Source organism: Monomorium pharaonis, chromosome 3 (assembly GCF_013373865.1).
Source record: "Monomorium pharaonis isolate MP-MQ-018 chromosome 3, ASM1337386v2, whole genome shotgun sequence".
Lineage (NCBI taxonomy): Eukaryota > Metazoa > Arthropoda > Insecta > Hymenoptera > Formicidae > Monomorium > Monomorium pharaonis.
In genome coordinates, this window is record NC_050469.1 from 26,017,954 (window position 1) to 26,040,384 (window position 22,431).

A 22,431-nucleotide genomic window follows, 5' to 3' on the forward strand; every position below is an offset into this window, starting at 1 on the left:
TAATTCTCTCTCTGTCCGATAAAATTTAACATTCTATTACATTGCAAGTGTGAATGATTATTTTCGATTTTTGTCTACTAAGCACGAATTTTTTCTTCAAATTTGACTATTATAGAAACGAACCCTAAAAATCGTCATTTTTCTCAAAATTGTAACGTGATAACTGAAATTGAACAACGTATCCATATTCAGTACCAAAAATGTCGGAAATGACTATTCACACTCGTGTTAATCAAAATCGTAAAAAGATCAAATTTTGTTTTACAGTGTAATTAGCTTATATATATTTTATGTTGCAAAATACAACAATGACAATTATACCAAGCAATCTGAGTGTTGAAACAATAATCAGACATTATTAGATACTGTAGAAAAAATCTAGATGTTATAAGGTTTTAGTACCGTGTGTGTTTACAGACTCCGACGGGATAATAAAAGTAATTGTTGAGTATAGCATTAATAAAATAATTATTGCTCACGTTTCTCTTGCATTCTTCATAATTACGTATGGAGTTACCCATTGACCGGTGAAATCAATTACCTATACGTAAGGCAATTAAATGGCAAATATTTCACCTGCTGAAAAGCGTGAACCTACTTTATAGACGTTTACATTCAGGCCATTGATTGCTTTTCATTCCCAATAACCTTGATATTTATTATAGAAGAGCAATATAATATAAATTGGTAACAAGAATTAGAAACGGAGGACCGGCTTTCACCGTGTCGTAGAATTTTATTATACTTTGATAAAGAATGTGATATGTATATAGGAAACATCAACGGCGACATATAATTAAAATCACAATTTATGCGAGTGAAGGGGAAAAATAGAATAATTCAAATAATATGCGGAAGGTGTTTATAAGATACTTTATAACTGCCGTTCTAATTAAATTTTTATCTACTTTTTGCGTCTTATCGAAAAAGATGTACCTGTACGATCAGAGAAACAGGCTTTATTTTCTCTGCTTAACAAATAGGTAACTCGTTAGTAAGCTGATTAAAACTGGTTGCGGTCCATTTGACATTACAAATGCTTCAAAGCGATTTGATTGACCGATCGGAAGAATTTTACTAATTGACCAGTGAAAGAACGTTTGCATTAAACGAACTGATGAATGTCGAAGAAATAGACATAGATGTAGAAGACGCGTATTTTTACGAAACATATTTTATTTTATTTTGTCTAGCAAATACTGTCATTAGATAATTTTGTTAGTAACCTGTCTGTATTAATTAAGGAAATAGACTAAATTATGTATCATTACTTCTTGTTTGCTTCATCAAAATCTCTGTAATTAAGATGATGCAGTTAACTGAATCAGCAGATCCTTGTTTTGTGTGGTGAAATTAATATATTCCCGTATTAAAAAGCATCTCTTAAATCACCAAAATTGCTATTACCACCACGATCCGTTAAGATGTTTACGTTGATAAACTACTGTTATTCAGATCTCTTCTCCTCCCTTCTTTCCGTTCTTGAATACGCACTGAACTTACTTCCACTTTTGGTGACCATTGCGTGCGATATTGTAATAATTCTGTCTACTTATGGCAAAATTATGGATAGTGAGCGGTAAACATTGTAGGCAGCACGAACGGGATGAATGGAAATCAATTAACAAACGCTGTTGCAATAACTGTTTGTTTCCTCGTAAATTATTACGCAGGATTACCATATTACACTACCGTTTTAACACGTGATAGCTATTGCGTGTTCAGCGCTTCTCCGGTTCGCCTCACCCCCGAAAGACGTTTTCACAGAAACTCCTCTTGTATTAAACGAGACAACGCTTCCGCTCTGGCGGAACGCGGCATATGCAGAGATCCAGGTCACCGTCCTAGAAAATGTCCAACGTTAGCACCACTCGGGCTTGCGCTTCGCGTGAGAACGCCCTTTTTTAGGTGGGACCTTTACGGTGATTTTCTCTGGAAGAGAAATTCCCATGGCAAATAACACCCATGTAACGTTCTAGGGCACAGAACGACCGGAGAAGTGGCGACCGAGAGTGGCTGGGATAAGATTGAACACGATTACAGACTGCCCGATGATTTACAATTTGCGAAAGTACTTGAAAGTAATGACAGGTAACATTCATAACGCAGCTGTTATTATTACACATCAGCGAATTATTCGTGATTGTTTTCGAGTTTCCAAGGAAATCCAATTATTAGAGAAGCTCTACACCAATTCGTGCTCGTGAACAGAATTGGTTTAATTTTTATTTAGAATTTATTTTTTAAATACAAATTTGTAAGTTTATTAGATAATAGTTATCAAAAGATGTATATATATATATATATATATATATATATATATATCAAAAAAGTTTGGTGATAGTTATCAAATAATTGAATAAAATAATTTCGGTGAAACATTTGATTAATATACCAAAAATAATTTTACTTTTCTAAATAAATAGTAATTAGTATGTATAACCAAATTTAGTAATACGTACTAAATATTTAGAAAAAATAAAATTGTTATAAAAATAAAAAACAATTTTTCTAAATATTTAGTAAGTATTACAAAATTATACTACCAAATTCTTTTTTCATTGTGGCAGTTTCGTGTTATCTCGTACATCCAAATGATTATTTAATTGTTCTTAAGCTTAAAGGAAACCCAGTTATTATACATGGAGAGAGTCCTAAACTGGGGAAGGGACGTTAACAGAACATTTCATCCGACACGGATTCGCACTTAAGTCAGGAACGGAGCGTAGTACCGTGGTTCGTGAGAACGAGAGGGATTGCGATAAAGGAGGCGGTAGGGAGGAGCACTCCTGGCATTAAGGATCACGATCGCGTTGGAGTAAGGACACGAGGAGACACCAGCAGACCTCGCCGGCCAGCGCGAAAGAAGGGATCCGGATCCCCACTATTAAATGGCTCGACTGTGCAGCGAGCGCAAGGAGGAGCTACATCGGGGGCGGCTCGGCACCATCTAGCCTCAGTACAATTCCACCATCCGCGAAGTTTAGTTACACTGGTAACACTGGGAAAACTCATTCGGGGTAACAAGGGTGAAGTACCTCGTACATTCCGTCGCGGATGGAGAAAAGTTCGGCTCGAAAGGGAAATCACTAATTTCATCGAGGACGATTCGACACTATTAGGTGACCGAGAATTTTTTTTCCCTGCGCCGTATAATAATATTATCCTGTCCCAGCCTTGACGGACAAGTTTGAGATGCCGAGGAGAAGATGCCTCTGTTTAGCACTTTGAGAGACAGCAAGAAGAAAGTCTAATTCTAATTTCTCCGTTCTAATTCATTCGTACGTACACCTGTACTTAAACCGCGTAATGTCAGCTCTTGCTGCGTCTCGAGCGCAAAAAAAGAAAAATTAATTTACCACCCGTATGATTAAGCGGCGGGGAGGAATGTATGGATCGCATTTTCGAGATCATCATGTGGAGAAGTATAACATTTAAGTTTCATCTACCTGGGAAACGCGGATTGCTACGCTAATTGTTCGACCGCCAGTATATAATACGTGACTTTTGTTCCTTGAATGAACCGTGCGAAGGAGATAGAGAGAGAAGGGGGGAGAGAGAGAGAGAGAGAGAGAGAGAGAGAGGGAGAGAGGGAGAGAAAGAAATCGTGCAGAAAGTGTCCGCGTCGGCATAATGACAACGGTGGTGGAAGACTAAACGAACGAGGCCGTGAATGATGTAGGCAAAAGGGAGCCGCGTTCCCACTAATTAAACCTGTCTACACCACAAAAGAGAAGCTATCCCCGGCTGGTCTCGGCGGCTGGTACCCCGGCATTCGTCGAGTGGATGTTACGAAGGCGAGAGGCTCCGTGCTCCGACGGACGGAGTGCCGATTACTTAAACCGATCGGAATAAGAACGGAGTACGCGAGTGCAATTACATCATCGATAATCCCTCGGCCGTGCGAATGTGAAAGAAGGATGATGAGGATCACGAGGATCATCGTAAGGATCTCTCATCGTGGGAATCCCGTCCAGAAGTGAGCGATTGTTCGATATTATAATATCCTTATTACATAGTTTCTGTCATGTGAATTATGACAGTAGCTTTAAACTCCGTGAATACTACCACGTGTAAATTGTCGAGAGAGAGAGAGAGAGAGAGAGAGAGAGAGAGAGAGAGAACTCCGCCGAACACGGAAGTAACGGGAAGCACGTCGCGCAAAAGGGTTAAATCGCGTGTCGATGAGTGTAAAAATTGAATCTTGAATTCTTGTTTGAGCCGCAGGTAAAAAGACGTGTTACGGGAACATACGTAAACATATATATATATATACACACATTCGAGAATATGAATGGACGTAGAAGCGCGGAAGAGTAATTTCGTTGATGACACTCCGTCCGGGTGTCATATCAACGATGCCGACAGTGCCAGTGACAGGACAATGAGGAGCGGAGAGAGACACGTCGTTTGCCTTATGTCGGAGGGAAAATTTGTGACGCCCGATCACCGCGACGAGGCGAAACGCGGCAAACAACAGGATCCGTGACGGGTTCGAAGGTCGAAACGTGCGGCGCGATTGACTGCGGGCGCAGGCTATTAATAAGAGAGATAGATGGTACATATCGTCGTGGGCTGCAAACGGCGGCGGATAACCCGGTAAGAGCGAGGAGAAAGGGCGAAATAAACCGTATAGAGAGGATATCGGGAACGTGCTGGGCGAGGGAGGCGAGGAGGTGAGGAGTATCGGGTGTCGATCGCATGGGACGAATTGTTGTATCGGTAACTGTTCCGAGAGAACCGTGAGCCGCACGTGAAACCGAGCACGAGAGGAAGAGGTGGATCGGGAACGCCGTCGACACCGTGAGAGTAATAAACGTCCGTGTCCGAGTAAATGTATAAGATGAGAGAAAAAAAAACAAAGAGAGAGAGAGAGAGAGAGAGAGAGAGAGAGAGAGAGCCGAGTAGAAATTGTCCCGATCGAGCAGACTCGTAAAGTACGCGGAGGACGTCGACGGTGGACTTAACACAGCATTAGCGAGAGGGTAGGCAAGGAAGAGGCGGTCATCATCGCGATATCGAGGATTATATTACCCTGCGGACGAGCGAAGCTCGTTCTGCCTCAGGCGTCACCAATACGAGCTCTTGTAGATCGCGTTTACGACGAGTCGTGAAACATTGCTGTCGCTTCGATTTCTCGCCGACGAAATAATAAAACCGACACGGGAAGTTAAGCTTAAAGGGAAATCTCTTTTTTAACGGAAGAAGCGTGTTTGTCGGCGGTTTGGAGGAAGAGTTTCAGCAGCTCGAGAAATACCGTCTGGTTTTTATTGTGTGAGAAAATATAACGATCGAGAGAGATCGTAGGGAGCAGGAACTGACGAGCTCGTTTATCTCTTTGTCAGATTGTCTGGCAGAATATATCCCAGATCCACGAGGAGAATTAAAAATCATCGGCTGGATTCAGCGGCGCGTGCCGCACAAGTCGAGGCGGAGAATGTAACGATAATCAGGTAAATCGCGCCTGAAGGTGCGTTAGCCTAACAAAGATTTCCGTTATTCTAACAAAGAGTGTGCCAGGCGCATTCGAGAAGCGCACTAAGATAGTATAATATCGCCCCGGTCGTTTGCGATGTAAATTAATAGAAGCCCGAAGATATCTTTGGAGAAAGTCGCACGGATATCGAGGATAATCGTATATCGAGGATACCGATAAGGTCGAGTTACAAATCCGTGCCGGCGCACGCGGAGGAGAAAGAGAGAGAGAGAGAGAGAGAGAGAGAGAGAGAGAGAGAGAGAGAGAGAGAGAGAGAGAGAGAGAGAGAGAGAGAGAGAGAAAGGGAAGTCATTTTTCTTGCGGAAATTCGTTTTACGCGGAAAAGAGGCGGGAGATATCACTCCGCGAGAGACAACCTCCACTCGATTTGTAGATCTCGATTTGCATAAATTGCAAATGCGCATCCGCGAAATTCCGCGTTTAACATGGAAAATTGGAGCGACGATCGCCCGGCCGGAAGTGCCGTCGTAAACGCGATGAACTGAAGCGTGCAGTTCGGGCGGTAGCAAGAAACGCCACGGCGGCGACGGCGGCGAAAGCGGATCGAAGGGGGCGAAGCGGACGAAAAAGAGACGCGGCGGAGATCGCAGCGGATCGAGCGGATGAAGCGCGGCGCAGCCGGCGTCTAATGACGTTCCGATGAAAAGGCCAAGTGAATTAGGCGTCAGATGGATTTCCGTTCCCCGAAGTAGAATGGGAATGTGCTCGCGGAACGCGGATGACCTCTCGTGGAGGCGGCGGTGAATGCTGCGCGATGCCAGTCGTGTGAAACGACAAAGGCGCAACAACAGTTACAATAATTGTAGCACGCGCAAAACCGTTGATATTGTATTTAACGCCGAGGGAAACCTCCATCGCCTCGCTCCTGTATCGTACGCTTCAATCGCGATATTCTATTATACTTCAATCTTGACGCGCCGGCTATCGCCATACTGCGATAAAATCGACGGAACGACCTGAATCCGATTACGATCGCACGAAGAGAATTTCTGGCGAGAGGAAATTACGAGGGGGGGGGGACAAAGTCACACCGAGCGAACACCTCCGACTCGATGGGAAATTTGGATCCAGAGAGGGTGTGAGGGGGAGACTTTCTAGATCGAGCGCATCCGTTCTATATTACGCGCTAAAAATACGTTTCGAGATCGGCACGTTCCGCATCTGTTGTGTCGCTTGATAGAGCGATTATCCTACGAAGCGGTAGCCCGACATTAAGATCTTGGTCGTCGCAATCAACCCGAGGTACTCGACACACGCGAGATTAACTGCGGGCCGGAGGAAATTGCGCGAATGACGCTGAGATTCCCGCTCGTCAACGTTATTATACGCGCGCGCGGTAGAGGAGGAACAGGTTACGACGGGGGTAAGCCGTGCATAATCGTCGAACAAGCCTTACTTTTCCGGACGGAAAACTGCAGCCGCGCGTTATGGTGAAATCTATTGGGACACCTGCGGGCAGGCGTGGAGAAGCGGTTTGTCGTGGGTATTAAGTTCTTCTGTGCCCACACCGGTCATTCAAAGGGGACTATTAGATGAAGTGTTGACGGACGTAGCACGGTTTCGCGCTGAGCAGCGCGATAAATCAGCCTGACGTTAATCGCGATGCGCCACTCCGCGCATCTGAATAAAACTTAAACGGACGGTGGAAGGAGAGATTGGATCTTCTCGTTCGGAGGAGGAACGGGATTTCACTTAGAACTGGAGGCGTCCCGGATCGACCAAAACGAGAAACAGGCTGGAAAAATCGTGGACCCGTAGGTACCTTGTAGGTACTCGCTAAAATTTGCGCGATAATCCTAACGAGATGCGTAGTTTACGGTACAGGAATTTCAAGAGTAATCATCTTAGATTGCAATCTTTAGGTTCATCAATCTGTTTCAATCATATTAACGAAATATTTGTCATATATAAAATTCACTTTTACTAAGACGCTGCTAATATGTTATGTCAATTTCCTGTATCTAACAACATTGTTTTTATTATTTTGTTATCATTGTTTTAGTTAACAAAACGTTTAACTTGAATTAAGGAAGATTATATAAGATATAATATAATATGTAATATAATAAAGTATCAAATACAACACATTTTTTAAATTTAAATTTAAAGGTTTATTGTGATCACGGTATTTTACATACAATTATGTAACATTTGCATATGAGGAAAAATTTCCAATTAACGTTATAAAGCCTCAGATACAATGAATGGAACAAGAAACGGGAAACGGGAATAAACAAAAACGTGTAAAACGTTTCTTATTGAACTGCTTTCTTATTCCCTGTTCCCTGTTCCTTATTCTATTCATTGTGCCTGAAACTTAATTGACTTTCATGGGAATTGTAAATATCTTATTTGCCAAACAGTTAATATTTTCCGACATTTTCCGTCCTGCATTAGCGCCTCTCAATCTGATATTTCATGCTATGCTTGTCTTTCAGATCTGACGTCTCGCTACAAATGGTCTTTGCTGGCCATTTAAACGTTCCGTTGAAATGCGAGAAATAGCTGCCAGCGGTATCATCGTGCAGTATCATTATTTTCTTGTCGGCTGAATCAGTCTACCTTATCGGTAACTGTGGAAGGAATTGGGATATGAAGTTAAGAGCTTTTTCCGCATTCCCGGGAATCGCTAAACAGCAAGAAAATACCAACGAAAATCGGTGACTTAATTCGCAGCATACAAAAGGGGTAAGTCAATCGTAATTAATAAAAACTTAAGATATAAAATATTGATTGCGTGAATCAAATGTTCTGGTTTAGAAATAGAATTTTTTTTCAAGAATCAAAAAATTTCAAAGTTTCCGATAAAGATTAGAGTTTTTTTAAACTTTAGTGTATTGATTTTAAAAATATTTTGCTTTCTTCTGTAGGTTTGTAAACTTTTCTGTAACAAGAAATATAGCAGATAAAGTTTTCTACTTAAAAAGGAATTTTATGAATAACGTATTTGGTCAATATATATGATAAATATTGGTACACTTTGAGAATCATTGTACATGAATTTTCCAAAAAGTGTAACGAAAACATCTTGATCTTGATGGAAATATTCAGCATAAATTCTTCTAAATAATATGGCAATTTATGCAGAGCGTTTCCCAGATGAATTGTTTTTACATCAAATTTACATCACATTTTATGCACTTCTAAGGCTCATCTTATTATTCCAATATTTTTTGGTCTTTTTGTGGTTCTTGATTTATCGTGGTTTTGATTTCTTATTCGTGATTTCACGATTTTAATTTCTCCTGGTTTTTATTGTTTTGTGTTTTCGGTTTCAATGTGGTATCGATCCTTTGGAAATATTCATCCGTTTGGAAAAATTTCATCATAAAAATAAAAAAGGATTTTGTTCCTGCAAGATTTTAATAATTTTAATCATTTTTACAAAATTATCTCAAATATATCATGTGCTCCCATATATTACTTCTCAATTTAAATGCAAAATATCTTTGAGCAATATTATGTATTTAAATTCAGCTTATATTAGTGTATGAGAAACGTCAATATAGCATAAACTTCTGCAGAAAGAAAGAAGCACGCGGAGTTGCAAAGATTAAGGATTCAGCAGTCCGTTATGGGAAACGAAGTGGATCGTTTGATTTGAAATTCATGAAGGAAGTCACTGTTAGATGACTGCACTGACTGTTTACAAACAAGCCATTTCAATAGATGTTAGACTCGACGATAATTAACGATCACTTTCGCGACTTACTGTGTGCTTTAAAATTAATGGCTGACAATAAATTTGATTCTTTGTGTTTCTATCAACAGTATATTAGAAATGTACTTTACTCTCTGACAGAATTATTATTGAAAGATATATAGCCATTAATGATTAAGTATTGTATTATAAATTAGTAAAATTTCATTGAAAGTATTATTAGTTGAGATATAAAATGGAGATACTAAGTATGAATATTTATATTAAAGATTAAATTAGAAGAAATATTCATCTTGAAATCCTTTCACTTTTGTTATGAATGATATTTTTACTAGTTTACTTTAAGGATGTATGTGTCGCATTTCAAACCAAAAATTAAAAATTTTATAGATTATTTTATTATTATGTTTGAATATTTATATAAAATTAGATGTAATTCTTTTATTAGTTTAAAAGATTTAATTTTTTGTTTGTTTTTAATTCTTATGTAAAATTTTGTTTTATAAAACTTATTTAAAAAGTTGATGAGAGAAAAGAACATCATGAATTAAATCAAATGTTTTAAATATATTAATAAAACTTTAATAAATATGCAATGATTTATTTGGATTCACTTTTATTTGTGTTTAAAAGTTATTTATTAAAAATTGCAAAATAAAATTATTTTTGCATAAGCCAAATTACTTATTTGTTGTTTTATCTTTGCAATTGATTTTAGAGTCAAAATTTGAATATTTAAGATCAACACTTTTTGTTATTAATTCGAAAGAAAAGAAGAAATCTAAAAAATCTACAGTAATTAAAATTTAATAACTTTTAGCTGGTACTGTATAATTAAAACATTCTTAAGAGTATCTTTTATTTATTTAAATAAATATGTTAAAAATATTATTATAGTTATGTAATAATTATTATTTAGTAAAGATTGTATTAGCCGCATTTATTATTTTATTTTACATTTTAAAATGCTTCCTTCTAAAGCATATAACAGTCAGTTAAACTCATCGATGTAATTAACGTTTCTCATGAATGTCAATGTCAAGCGATATCTTCCTTTGCTGTTTCGATTTTGTCGAAATGCTTCAATGTTTGAATGCTTGGAGATTCATTGATATAAAATTTCTCTCTCATTCTATATGTGTGTATATGCGCACGCGATGGTAGTCACAGTAGTCGAGGTGTCAATTACCGCTTCTGCTTAAATACCGGTATCCGATCATTCCACGTGCGCTTCTTCTATCTTATCTTACGGTCCGCGGTTTGTATCTACAATCTACACGTCCCATGAATTAACGCTTATCGTAATCAGAAATTCCGACGGTGTAGTCTTCCGGAATAAATGATGCCACAACTGGTTTTTTCTTTTTCGTTTCTTTTTCGCCGATTACGAGCAACCCTTTATTAGTTCGATGATCAACATGGTGATAATATGATCGGCATTACGGTTCTGAGCGATCGTTCATCATAACACGGTGTCAAGATTAATTACACGACAATTACTTCAAGTGATTTGTGGGTTTTATAATGAACGCCTGTAATAATAAGTGGAATTGTACAATTCGGTTGCTGCTTAAGAAAGAAGACGTCTTTACAATGAAATGTACCGGTAAAATGACTAAGCTGATTGTTATATCGATAACAGTAAGCTTTATTTTATGCACTGTGCAAATGTATTCTCGTATGTAGGATAACTGTGGTACATATGTCACAACAAAAACTTAATTTATTAATATTAATTACTATATTTTAGAGAAATATACTTTGTATTGTTTATTACTAAGAAAATTTAAAAAGTGGAATATTAATTTTATCATGTTTGAAAAAATTTTTAGACATCTCTACATTTTTGTCTTTGCATTTTATTATATGCATATTAAAAAATGTAGGACATATAGTAATTCAAAAGTAGAACAAAGAATACAAGAGCTAACTTGTATTTGGTATATTTTATTCTTTATTAGCTCTCTACACTTATGTACCACGAAATAATCATTAAATGTTTACACTCCCTACAGAGAGAGAGAGAGAAAGAAAGTAATCATGAGCGAGAGAGAGAGAGAGAGAGAGAGAGAGAAAGCAATGCTACTCAGCATTGATTACAGTTGAATTATAGTTATGATAAATTGAATTCACGACAGTAAATTTAAATTACTTTATTAATATTATTAATAAAAAACTGAAATCCCAACACCGTACTAATATAACAGTGTATAACAGAATGATTACGAGCAAATTACCTTTATTTCTTTTATTTTTGTCTGACTTTTGCGGCATAAATACCGGCGTTATCTCCTAATGAATTGATGAGTCTATTATTCATTTCAAATATTTACAAATATTAATCCATAGTCATAGTATAGACATGTCTACTTATCTATAGTCTGCAAGTGCCTATAGATGTCTATACCTGTCTATCCATCCATAGATATAATTTGTACTATGCCTATATATTAATCGACCTCCACACATTTTTAAATAATAGATTGACGTGACGTGAGATATTATATCTATCTATAATATTTACAAATTTATTGCTTTCGATTAAAATACATGCACCCGAGTTGTAATATTACATTGTTTTGTAAAAATAAATAAAAAATCCAAATAGCACAGTATCCAAAATAATTAATATCTTAAAAAAATAGTTATTATACGCAAAATTTTTTATTTATCTTTCAAGTATGTAGCTATAATATCCAGATATATAAGATTTTATAAAACATCGTAAATGAAAGTTATTTTCTTTATAAATCGTACATGAATTAGTGAAATAAATAGTAATATATAAATTATTAATTTTACGAGTAAAAAATAATGAATAATAAATTATTATAATAAGTTATTTATCACTATTGTAGTTCCATTGTTGCTCGACATCTTCCAGGCCTTTGCTTCTTCTCTTGATCTTCCGTTGTTGCTACTTCACTTATGGTACTAACACAACACTTACACACAAAAAACACGGTTACGACCGCGCGTACTAATCACTAGAACATGATAATCGTACGATACTTCACGTGGCATCAATCGTCCAACCTTACTAGCACGCGATGTGCATTCTACTATATATCATGACAGAGAATTAATGTTGAAAAAGTATGATCCCATCAACCTACGATCCGCTTAACACATACGACGTCTCGCAAAGTACAGAAATACAAACGAACATAGAAAGGCGAGGGGTTTAAGCACATCACCGATGTATAAATACCGATTATATGTTACGCGGCTGACAGATATTAAGATACGGACTTAATTACGACAGTAACTTGCTAATTAAACGCAATGTTGCCCAGCTCAGCGCTGATCCGTTCCGCATCCTTGATGCTGTGTTAATAAGCGAAAAATTAGAAAATAACATATTTACTCTGCATACTGTGCAGTGTCGATGCGATTAATGTAGTCGAGTTAACTAATTGAGATGCGATGGATCGGCCGGAAATATACAATCGAAATTCACCATGCGTAACACATTTCGGACGTATAAGTTCGCGCGCGAATCATAAAATAATTAATTCCTAATTTTATATGTGCATGTGATTTTGATTCTTTCTTAAAATAAAATAAATTATGTGAAATATTTGTTTCAATAGATAAATAATTTATTAAATATAAGTGAAAGAATGGCTTATATCAAAGCGAATCTTAGTGCCTAATAATATAATTTCTAGGTCACACAAATTGTGCACCAATTATTTATCGATCTTAAAACTCAGTTTTAAAGCTCAAACTAAATTATGTAATACTATTATTATTAGATTAAATTGACAAGCAACTTAATAATACTTTGAGTATTTGTTAGCATTTTAAAAACATTGTAAAGAATTTGTAAAGAGGTTATTTGTTGTTTCGATATATTTAAAAATTATTAACAAATCACTTACGGATTTTAATTAATTGCACAAAATTATGATTCCTGCATGATTATACAGCAGTTGAACTTTTCACATTCTGAAAGAGAGTTCTTTTTTCTCTCTCTCTCTCTCTCTCTCTCTCTCTCTCTCTCTCTCTCTCTCTCTTCCTTCTGTTGAGAGATATCCTTTATCAGGACGCAAAGCATCAAGTTTAAAAGATATTGATGTATTATCATCTAGTTTTTTTAAGATTTGTGATTCTTATTTTACTGGTGGAATAAATTTCTACCTTAAAAATTAAAAGAATTTTCTTAAATATAGCAGGAAGATAGAATCGAAAATTAAAATTTTCTTGGATTCTTTCACTCGAAAGGTGACCGCTTTTTCACTCCAGCATCCCTTTTTTAAAAAGATAATAATACGATATAATGCACGGAACGTGCGGCGAACGTCACGCGTCGTTACGTACCGACTTGAACTTTACTCACGGCTACCATGACCTTGTGTACAGAACGGTCCGCTATATACGCCATGAAGAAACACCATGCAAGGCCATACGCCAGATGATTCGCTGTTGTTGCAAAATATTTGGCTTAATGCAATATAATAAATATATAAAATAATTTGTTTATCTTAATTTTTGTGAATGGTTAAGATGTAACAATTTTATGTAAAAAGATATTTTTTATTTTATTTTTTAAACGAAGAACGTTTGTATGTATTAATTTGTTGTTACCAGTTTATGCTTTTATATCCTAAAAGAAATAAAAATATAAATGAAGATCTAATAAATCAAGAATTTTTCACGTAATAAAAAAAAGATTAATAAGGGTAATAAAATTTATTTGTCACAATTAAATTTTGTTTAATATATAAAAATTATGGATATTCCATGGAATAAATTCGATAACGAATAATGATAATAACAATATATGATTTACATACATTTTTCAAAAAAAGTCAAACGTGAGAGGATTAAAATGTTAGTTTTATTTTTTACACGACACTGTAGCAAATGTAAATCAAAATACGAGATTACGGTATGATTCCTTGTCACAATAACTCATTGTCTTTATATAAGTCCATTGAACAACTTAATTAACAATATGAGCATATGATGATGAATGTGTTCGGTGAAAATGATTCGAATAGAAAGTATCAGGCAATTTCTCCAAGTCCATATTGACAAAGAAAACATAATCAAGGGTGATGAGTTTGATAATGTAATAATAAGATGTCTCTAAAGTATTATGAGAAAAGAAAGCGAAAGGAGTAATCCATTTGTTTCCATTTATGTTTTTCGGACAACCAGGAAGTTATACGGAAATTATTAATTGCCACATAAATACCAAATGCATTCGTGCATGCATTCGAAGCTTTCAATCGTGATTAATTGTTTATCACACTATAATACGTTCGCTGACTTAATAAGAAACTATATGGTGTCACGACAAAAAAGTAGAGAATCCAATGGCAATATATGAATTCGCTTCGATCATTACAATTTCTAATTACCGTATTATTATTTCACTGCTCCTCGCCATCCGTCAACTATATGTGGCGTATCGACGGTTAATTTGTCAAAGAGCAATGAATTAAACTGTTCGCACATTTGCAATTCATATTATCATACGTCATTATTATCATACGCCATCGATCGGTGATCGTATTTTCCATCACGAGGGACATTCAGCTAGGCATTCACTAATCTAGCGCGTCTGAGCGGCGCTCGCGTAGAAATTAATTCAGAAATGGTTTTCCGGCGATGACGTCGATGCGACTCCACTTGCTGTCAGCCGGCGAAGGTATCTAAGCCCGCAAGAAGTGCCGCTATGTCCCACATAAGAGCCGAGGCGGCGGAGGATAATTCTGGGACAGCCGACCGGCGCGTTCGGTTATTACGTACCTTCCGGGTCCGGCTTGATCTTTTTTTTTTTGATTCTTAAACCTGATACCTTCGACAGACTTCAGTATATACTTCAATCTCTTTATTTATGAAGAAAAGAAATAACATGATATACTTTGTGTAAAAAATCGCGACTTTGCCAGTCACGTAGATATTTTGAGAAATTAATTGCTTTGACAAAAAAAATCTATCTGTTATTTATTGTTGATCAACTCGCCAAATCAGTTTCCATTTCTTACTTTTTTTTAGATTAATCTAACGGAATTGTCTCCTGTGTTTGGAAGAAATATTTTGTGTTTTACTTCAGGATTTTCTGGCACAAGGGGATGACTGGCGGAGTCGCGAGGCGCTCAATGGGTATTTTCTTATTAAAATTACTTTCTGAATTATAATCATACGTATACACGTTAGGAGTAAGTGAAGAAAAATGAGGGAAGATTTACGAGCAGCTCTTTTCCGCTAAATGCCATGACTTGTCCTTTCTCTGCTTATTATTCCACTTCAAGACCGCAGATGGTGGTTGAACCACTTAACTCGTAATTCAGCATATCCTTACTGACTGAGTTAACGCGTTCGGATTTTTTTTTTCCGTCGTTGCTGCGAAGAAAAAGCCCGTTTATGATTACACGAGCGAGTGTTATCGTGAATTTTTTTGCAAAAGTTACCGTGAGATAGAGCCAACTTCGGAGCCGCGTTTGCGCGGAAGCGAGGTTTTTCCGCGAACATCAAGAGGAATCGAATGATTATGCGGCGCGATAAGTGGATCACTGGTACGTACTGGAAATCGCCGGGACGTCATTAAGAACAGGTCCACGGTGCCTTTGTCGATCGGGAGATGTTCTCCCTCGCCCGTTGATTCTCTTCTCACGTCGAATTCCTCCCGTGTCGTGGAGTATCGTTTACTGTTTTTCAATCTCGGAATCTGCCGTCTGGAATGTGCTCCTCTCCCAATCGACACCCGCTTGCATTCCCGACGTACTCGGGGGAAAAACTACTTCCTGAATGAACCGTCAGTTAGTATCACGCATCGCCTCATCACCGATGGTGCGAACCCTTCATCATGCTGTCAGAATGTATCGCAGGATGTAAAAGATGGACTGGAACAAGGTTGCTCGGCATTATTAACTAACAGTAGTTTTTATTGCTCGACTCTTGTTGGGAACGTTATTCGTGTCTGAACTGTGTACAAATTTTTATAAAAGGCAATTATTTATATTTAAATAATTTACTGTTATCATGACCACGATGAAGAAAATTTCTAAACGGACAAGAGGAAAAGCAACTTCTTCATTTTTTAATTATCTCGATATTTTTAATGTCAATTAAATCATTATATTGTTAAAAACCATTATAATATATTTTTACATAAAAATAGTAAAAAAATTGGGAGACTTCCGAAAAATAATTTAATTTATATATCAATATCCAAAATATGAAATTTCAATCTAAAAATGCCAGTTTTTATTTTGCTCAATATTGTAACGGAAATGTTAACAAATATTTTTCAGCCAAGAAAATGTAGACGCATTACGTCAATTCTATCTGGAGCACTGCGCTGCTTATTGCATCGTAACAACGAAGCGAATAATATTATAACTTTCACGGGCGCGCATAGATACTGATACCGATATCAGCATCCACACTCGTGAAAGTTCGGCTATTCACTTTTCTTCCTGATCTAATGCGAATATCGCTTCCTGATCTAGTGCGATTTCGCCCGCAATTACGTTATGCCCGATTTATTTAAATCAGATCGTCTTTTACTCATTTCACGATTTGCTCCAAATATTATATTCTCTCAGAATTACGACCCTATATCCGAAACTACTACTTCGCTCGCAAAGTTTATTGTATGAAAATAGAATTTTAATTCTCTTAAAAAGATCTTGTTTTCGCATTTGTAATTTCTTGTATTACATAATATTATTTTGTGGATATAACTCTCTATAATTTTATATTACGTCATTTCAGATTGAAACCATAACGGTGAAGAAATGTTAAGAAACTATGTCGTTTGACTGGATTTAAATCCCCGGAGTGCTTCTTCGAGCATTCATCTTCAAAGTGCACCCCGGTTTAATTTTCGCAGGAAACGAATCGTTCGAAAACGAACCCTCCCCCCTCACCCCGGGATACGGGACCACTCTCGAACATTCGAGAGATACCGTATCGCCCATGTGCACCGTATGTCAAGTTCACCCACTTCGCGCATCGATCGTCGTCGTTGGCGGCGGCAGCGGGAAGAGCAGCCTCTCTCGCTCGCGCTCGCTTAGCATACGCACGTTGTATACTTGTATCTGGCGGCAACGACGACGCGCGACGGGCGAAGGTTGTTCAACTCGGGCGGATCTCGTAGCACCGTCGGGTATAACGGGTCCTAAGGCCCGCGCGCACCGGCCACGCGCGCTCCACCTTCGTTCGGCTCGCCTCCTCACGGCCAGGCGAGCGCGCGTGCACCGTGTACCCTCTTCCTCGGCCCGCTACGGACCTTCTCCAACCTTCTCCAACCTGGGTAGCGCGAGCACGACTTGTCGGACAGCCAGTCAGCCGTGCACCATTGTCGAAAGATCGTCCGGATAGTCGACACACGCGCGTCTCCCGGCACTCGTCTTCTTCTTCTTCTTCTTCTTCTTCTTCTTCTTCCTCGCTTCAGTCCGCCTCGCGTCCGGTGTCGCGACGTCGCGAATTTTCGAATATCGCGGTAAACCCGGTCGGATTCCGAAGTCGGATTCATTCCGGGCGTTTGTACTTCCTCCGGTGATACTTCTTCTTTTTTTTCTGAACAGGTGGTCGTCGTAGAGGTAAACGCGCGCGCGGCTTCGGGCGAGTTCGGTGGTGCGCCGTTAAAGCCGTTTCACGTATTCTCGCGATCGTGCGTTTCGCGTAACCGGTCGGGTGTGTGTAGAGATCGCGTTTGAAGTGAATCTGATGCCCCATCCAAATTAATCGTGACATAGGTAAGACCTCAATCCCTTCTGATCAAATACTGTTAAGTGGCCCACTTGATTTATTCAATCATGTGAATTTATTACAATATTTGTTTTTATCGGTGATTTTTTTTTAATTAATCACATTTTGAACATAATTAAAATTTCAAAGACTACGTACAATTGGTTTATTCTTTCTTTTAAAAAATCTACATGAGAATATCCAACTAATAAAAGAGAAAATGTTATATGATATTTAAAGTGTAATATTCACAACATCTTTATATAATAATTATTTTGATTTATACTTTTTTTAATTTTTTTCAACTGTTGATTCTTGTTGATTGTTGATTATTATCAATTAAAAGTTTCATCTGCGTTTGTCGGCTTGTGCATTGGTCTGCTTAATAAACTTCTTGGAAAGATATTAATTGCACTTTAACATGCAACTGCCTGAACGCATATTAACTATATTAAATGCGATATTACGGTATTATAAAAATTTTTGAAAAGTATAACACGAAAATAACGGAATTCATTAAAAATAAATTTCCGCATTTATAATTATGTAACGGTTATAAATTTTAATGAATGCGCAAAGATATCATCTTGTTGAGAAATGTAAATGAGTGATATTACAGTGTATGTTGGAGTATACAAAAACGAACAGGAGCATCGCATGGCTCAGGTTCGAGATGTGATACCGCTGATAAATGATACTGTATCTATTTCATTGCATTGCAACCTGCAGTCATTTCCTCGTGAAGATCTTGCTGCTTTTCTTCCTGTTTCTCTTTTTTTGCCCCATTACGTTATGTTACACTTGTTGAATCGTGTTGCACGGATCTTACTACATTGTCTCATTAGATGATTAAAGGTAATAGGAGCACTTTTGGAATTTATACGCCACGCTCCAAAAGAGATCTGCAAATGAATGCACAGATTATTTTAATATGCCAGTTGACCCTTATTTCTACCGAATTAAACGTTAAAAACGGCAAGATTCCAAATAAATATAAAATTAAACAATTTTTAATCTTTGGGATTGTTTCATCATTAAAGTTTAAACTTCTTATTAACTCCAGTTTTTTTGATTCTAAAATTAAAATCTTTTTTTTTTATATTTGTACAGTTTAATTATTTCTAAATTTTAAAAAAATTATATTATAATTTATAAGATATGAAATTGCTTTTATTAAAACAAACTGATATTTTCAAGGAGGTAGAGAAAAGGGGAAAAAGAGGGTAACGTGACTTTCTATTTTGTGTTCTACAGAGAATACTTTATTAAAAAAATTTTTCAAATTTATCAATATTTTCCGGCAAAAGATTAAACTCTTACGTACGAAGAAAAGAGAAAATGATTGTTACGTTTCTCTTACATATGAATACTTTTAATTTTCAATTTGTATAGATTTTTTCTCTTTTTCTCTCTCTATTTCTCTGTCATTGAATTATTTAGTATTTCACGCTTCAATGAGGTTATTTCTCACAACGAAAGCATCACGCCGATAAGAAGTTAGCCTGCTGCATCTTCCGCGATAATGAAGTAGCAGGCATTATTGTTGTTAATGAGTTAAGTTAAAGATCGATAAGAGGCACTTTTGCGTGTAAAACGTCTATTGCGCGAAATCGTCACGGTGGAGGCGTATCCGATTTCCAGAACGCAAACAGCTTATCTACCCCTTTGAATAAGATTCGATCTGGTCGCGTTGAAATTAATGCGATTTTACTGACCCGAATGATCCGAAGACGTGGCTCTCGGGCCGATCGTTCTGCCTTGTTTCGTTTCTTATCCGCCGTGATCTAATTCTAGCGGCGATAGATGTTCGACGCTCGTTAGAGCGCAAATCTGTTTGTTAAATAGCGTGTCTTTATGGCGCGCGATCTTTTCCGCTGGCGTTCAGCGTTCCGGAAACGAGGATCTCATTCTTGCAGCGAATCCCGAAAATATTATGAATAATCTTCGATGATTCCTTTTATCAGATCGTCGACTTGAAGGTCGATACGTTTTGAACTATTTCTGTTTTTCTTTTTTATTTAAGAGAATATCATCTTCTATTGATAATATTTGTAAGGATATCTGGTTTTAAGGAAGTAATCTTTTGCTTATACGTTTAATAAGTTTAATTAATTAATGTAAGTTGCAAAAAATTTTGTGTTGGCATTTTTTTTATTTGTTATAATCTGTTAATTTATTATCTTGTACATTAAAAATTGCTCGTTAACAAATTGAATTGAATATAGAGAGGAGGGGACTATTTCCTCGTAAGTGCATTTGCGTCTTTTTACGCTACAATGTATACGCAAAATTGCTACCGTGGTTGCCACTGAAAATAGTCAGTGCGTAAATAAAAAGCGCATGAATAATAACAATTATTGTTGCGTACAACGCAACTGTACGGTTCTGTTCATTAGAAGGACAAAAACTATCGACTTTATTCAAATGATTAAATAAAAAATTGAAATATTTGTTTAATTTTTGTTTATTAAATTTATACTTTTAAAATAATACAGTTATTATAAACATGGTAAATAATAATCTTTTTGTTTTATATTTTTTATTATAAATTTTCAGGGTGTTAATTTTAAATGGATTAATGTTTAAAACATAACTTTAACTTATTAACTTTTTTTTTAAGTTAAAATATATACATATGAAAGAAAAAAATACATTCTTCACCTGAAAATATAAAGAATATGCATTATACATTTAATTTACAAAATATTTATTTAATAACTCATATTGTATGTTTTTTTATTGTTTAGTATAATCGAATTTAAAAAAGTTTAAAAGTTTTTATTTAATATATAATATAAAATAATATAAAATAATACTTTTTAAATTTATTCTTAATTTAATTTTATTTTAATTTTTCTTAGAAATTATATATCTATATATATCTATATATAATGTGCTATTGTTTGATTAATATATTACTTAACCGGTATACATCCAGAATGTTAAATCTCTTCATAAGATTGTTTTACGACCCGACAAAATCGCCTGCAAGCGGTTTTCTGGTTCGTGAAGAAACATTCAAATGGTTAACGGTACGTACTTCGTTCGTAGAATTCGCGCGTCGGATTCTACGGCTATTCTACCAATGGAATAATGTCCTGTCGGAACTTCTCGTACACTTCGACCGCTCGAACGTTCCCCGAGATGCACGATGCGGCGCGGCGTCACATACGAAGGACGCCCGAAGAAGATCGACGCCGGTTCGGTACCGTTAGCGGACACGAATATGAAAATGAAAAGAATCCAACGGTAAAAAAAAAAACAACCGCGTGACAATCACCCGCGATCGTTAGAGAATTCCATCCGAGGGAGAGTTAATGTAAGGTTTATGTCGAGCTTCTTCTCAGCTGGGAATTAAAGTCTATCTTCAGTGGAGATTTCAACGCAGGAGGAAGAAACGTTCCGTTCGTTTATGATCAGCCCTCTTAAATCGTCGCGCACCTGCGATCGCCGCAGTGTTTAAAATACTATCTGTATAATGTAGCGTTTTCTAAATTGATTTATAATATTTATATAGATATTTAATTTTTACTTACCGATTGCAACTTTTATTCAAAGGCCAGTTGTTATGATTTTTTACTCACGTTTTTTAAAAGGTCTCTTAGACCAAAAAAAAATTTGTTTTATCCGCGTTGAAGAGGTTCACGGCATGAAATTCCACGAATTACATTGCGCAGATGAATGCTTAGCTTACGTCAGTGGTAAAGTAATGTTATTGTTTGCATTCCGCGTGCATAGACGTTTGGAACAATCGGAAATGAGCATCGAATACGAATGATGTTTTTCAAGCGGGACCTTAGTTGACAAATCGGTGATCAAAGATTCACGTCGTGTAACCTCGTACGTAAACTCATCAGAGTCAACTGTCTCGAGAATTGCGTCATTGGTGACCATTAATGATTGCGTGCATTTTGAGTTTTTTTTTCATTATGGTATCCTTTGCAATAAAACTTTTCGTATTCGGGTAAGAAAGATCGTATCTATTAGTTAATTATTAAAGATCTATGTTTCATATAGTTATAAAGATAACAATTCCCGTGTGGAAATTCATCTAGGCATGCCCTATTTAATATTGGTCTCATACGGGCGTTACTTAGGCATCCAAAATAAAGGCTTTTCGGACTGAAACCTATTCAGGACCTATTCAGGACCTATTTAGAATATTTGAACTTGGGCTTGCCTGAATTGGGCCTGGTTTAAATTTATAACTTTTTCCCCAAGACTCACAGTTAGGTTTGCCCGGTTACAGCCCATATCGGACCTAGTTTGAATTAGATGTTTGCTCCAAAACAATTATATTTAGGTTTGCCTAGTTATAGCTTTTTTTCTCAATTCTTACATTTTAATTATTTTAATATATTAATTGTATTAGACTTAAATATTTCAAAGTAACATACCATTTTCCATGTCTGATAGACTGAAGTACTTAGCTAATACATTATTTATATAATCTATTATTTTATTGAGTTTGTTATCTTCTATGTTTGGCTTTTAAATAGATCGTAAAGAAAAACAAAAGTTTTAAATAGAATATTAATTGCAAATAGCCGATATCAGACTCGTA

The 22,431-nt window shown here is 36.6% G+C and overlaps 1 protein-coding gene across 2 annotated transcripts in view; it reads left to right on the forward strand.

The window, feature by feature from the left end:
* Positions 1–2,548: 2,548 nt before the first annotated feature.
* LOC105839483 (proteoglycan 4) overlaps positions 2,549–22,431 on the forward strand; it is a 33,649-nt gene continuing 13,766 nt past the window's right edge. Inside the window, exons 1-2 of one of the 2 annotated variants that reach the window (XM_036283681.1) lie at positions 2,549–3,979; positions 7,936–8,185. The gene's annotated coding sequence lies outside the window, so the exon portion shown is untranslated. Of the gene's footprint in view, positions 3,980–7,935; positions 8,186–17,414; positions 17,876–22,431 lie in introns of those variants that run through there. The other variant, XM_036283680.1, reaches the window with a different exon arrangement.